We start from the raw sequence: 3,264 nt of genomic DNA, 5'->3' as shown, positions 1-3,264 counted from the left end.
AATGGTATATTTGTTGGTTTGATTTTAATTCTTGGAATGAAAACCTCTTGCCCAGGGACACATCCAGTAATGATAGTAGCTACTGTCACATTAGGTGATAATACCTATTTCTTTATTACCCACAAGGGGCTAAACACAGAGGGGACAAACAAGGACAGACATAGGTATTAAGTCGATTATATAAACCCTAGTGCGTAACTGGTACTTAATTTATCGACTCCGAAAGGATGAAAGGCAAAGTCGACCTCGGCGGAATTTGAACTCACAACGTAACGACAGACGAAATACGGCTTTCGCCCGGCGTGCTAACGTTTCTGCCAGCTCGCCGTTTTTTTTTGGAGATAATACCTTCACAATCAACCTTGATAATGGTTCAGTAACTGCAATTTTTTGTTACCTTACCTTGCAGAGAAGCAATGTTACAAATGTTTTACCTGTGCTACCAGGAGCACCAAGAAAGAAAATTCCTCTGGTTTTTTCTGGCGATTGTGTGCATACAATGAACGAGATTACCATAGAATGGAAAAAAAAACGTATAAATACAAGCACGGTTAAAACTATCTTGTACCGAATATTTAAATTTGTGAATTTAGTAAATATTTCTTTCGCAGTTGTTTACAAACAAGCGAACATTAAAATAGAGAGTGAGAGAATTCGCTTGTTTTTACGTCAATACCGGAAGTTGACATTGAGAAACACATTTAAACAAGTGAATCATAAATGTAAAGTAATAATTTTTATTTTTGATAAAAAAAAAATCAAATGGAGAGTCTAACACATGTCCGAGGTCAAATTATTCATACATCACAAGTATGGGAGCAACTGGTGACGCCGTTTTCGCGTGAAAAGCGAATACACACACATCTCATTTTATATATATATAATATATATATATATCTATTATATATATATTATATATATATATATATATATATAACAATAATAAATCTCTAAGCGAGGTATAAACAGTAACTGCTCTGTAATATAAGCGGGACCAGCCATCTGAATGTGGCTAGGGACAGGGCGGGGTGGTGGGGGTGTTACTGATGCATTTAGCCCAGGCGACTATAGACGTCACCAGGAGAGCCGACACCATCACGGTGTCCTTGCTAGCCTGTAAAGGGAGATCAGCTCCCCGAAGATACGTGTGGAAGACCATCCGTATCTTCGGGGAGGCTGATCTCCCTTTACAGGCTAGCAAGGACACCGTGATGGTCGGCTCTCCTGGTGACGTCTATAGTCGCCTGGGACTAAATGCATCAGTAACACCCCCACCACCCCGCCCTGTCCCTAGCCACATTCAGATGGCTGGTCCCGCTTATATTACAGAGCAGTTACTGTTTATACCTCGCTTAGAGATTTATTATTGTTATCGAACAGATTTTAGACGCCAGTGACTGTGTTTACAGTGAAAATCTATATTATTCTAGCCTGTGGAGGAAGTCCCTCAACGAAGAACGGTGCTTGCCATGCGCTGACGAGAGGGACCACCTCGAAACCGGTCCGTGTGTAGCATCCGTATTTCGGGGGGGAGGCTGATCTCCCTTACAGGCTAGCAAGGAAACCGTGATGGGTCGGCTCTCTACATGGTGACGTCTATAGTCGCCTGGGGCCGGGCCTAAATGCATCAGTAAACCCCCACCACCCCGCCATGTCCCTAGCCACATTCAGCATGGCTGGTTCCCGGCTTATATTATATATATATATATATATATATATATACATAAATATATATAATATATAAATAAAATAGAGATGTGTGTGCATTTTATATATGGAGGCGCAATGGCCCAGTGGTTAGAGCAGCGGACTCGGTTCCCAGACCGGGCGTTGTGAGTGTTTATTGACCGAAAACACCTAAAGCTGTACTTTTTCGTCACAACTTTCTCTCACTCTATCTTCTGTTGGCCTGCTCGCTTAGCCAGCGGAGTGGCTAAAACAATGCGAAGCGCATTGTGACCAGCGATGTGTAGCGACATCTGATAGTCTGGTCGGTCACGGTGATCACGGTGATATTATATATATATAGGTCACGGTGATCACGGTGATATATATATATATATAATATATATATATATATATATATATATATGTGTGTGTGTCTGTGTGTGTACATACATTCGTGCAAGTTTGCATACGTACGTACACACATATATCATATACATGCACACATATATACATTTATAAATGCATGCATGCGTACATACATACATAAATGCATCATACATATATACGTACATAATACATACATACGTACGTGCATACATACATACATATATGCATGCATGCATCCACACACACACACACGCTCAGACACACAAATACATTACGACAGTTCTTAATACTCCTATTGATGTAAACTGGCGACCCGTCCTTCCCTTATTGCCACTGTGCAATGCTGCATAAAAAGTAAATTCCCTGCTATACGGCACATCAGTGCCAGGACGGGTGCCGGATACCTGAATTTTCCGGATATCTAAACATCACTTTTTAAATTAACATTGCACCATACAAATGTAATTAAAGCTCTATAAATACATTAATATTATAATTATTATTCTGAAATTAGTAGAAATGAGACAAGTAGGAAGAAATAAAAGTATAATTTAAGAACATGTCTTATTAACCTAATAAAGCACACCTACTGTTTCTTGTAGTATAATAAAACAGTCTACAGTTATTTGAAAAGTAACGACCCATTTCAAATACAGTAGAAACTTTATTTCTTTTAATGACAATTAATTAACACAGATTAGTGCGAATTCTTTTGACTCTAATTAACATATTTTCCATTATATTTTTCCTGGGTTCCGGTTGCTTGAGAGTTTCCGTTATTTGAGTACCGGATAATCGGGAGTTTATCATAAATCAATATACGCGTGTCTCACAGGAATACAAGTAGGAGTGGATTCCAAGTTGGGGTACAGAACTAAGAATGGCAATTGACTCACACGGCCAGCAGCAGTGTTGGTACAGCTGCGGATATCAACATCTACCGAATAGTATTTACCCAGAAAGGAAACTGGCTTTCTGAGTAAAGGTGGCGAGCTGGCAGAAACGCTAGCCCGCCGGGAGATGCAATTTGCTGATGATGCCACTCTGGTATCACACACAGAAGAAGCCCTACAAAGGCTCATCAACTGTTTTGAGCAAGCATGTGGCAACTTTGGCTTAGTTATTAGCCTCAAGAAGACCAACATCATGGGTCAGGCTACATCGACCATCCAAAACATACATATTGGAGACCACAGACTACAGGAAGTG

This window comes from Octopus sinensis, unplaced genomic scaffold (assembly GCF_006345805.1).
Source record: "Octopus sinensis unplaced genomic scaffold, ASM634580v1 Contig19667, whole genome shotgun sequence".
In the NCBI taxonomy this organism is placed as follows: Eukaryota; Metazoa; Mollusca; class Cephalopoda; order Octopoda; family Octopodidae; genus Octopus; species Octopus sinensis.
This window is presented reverse-complemented; position numbering follows the sequence as displayed.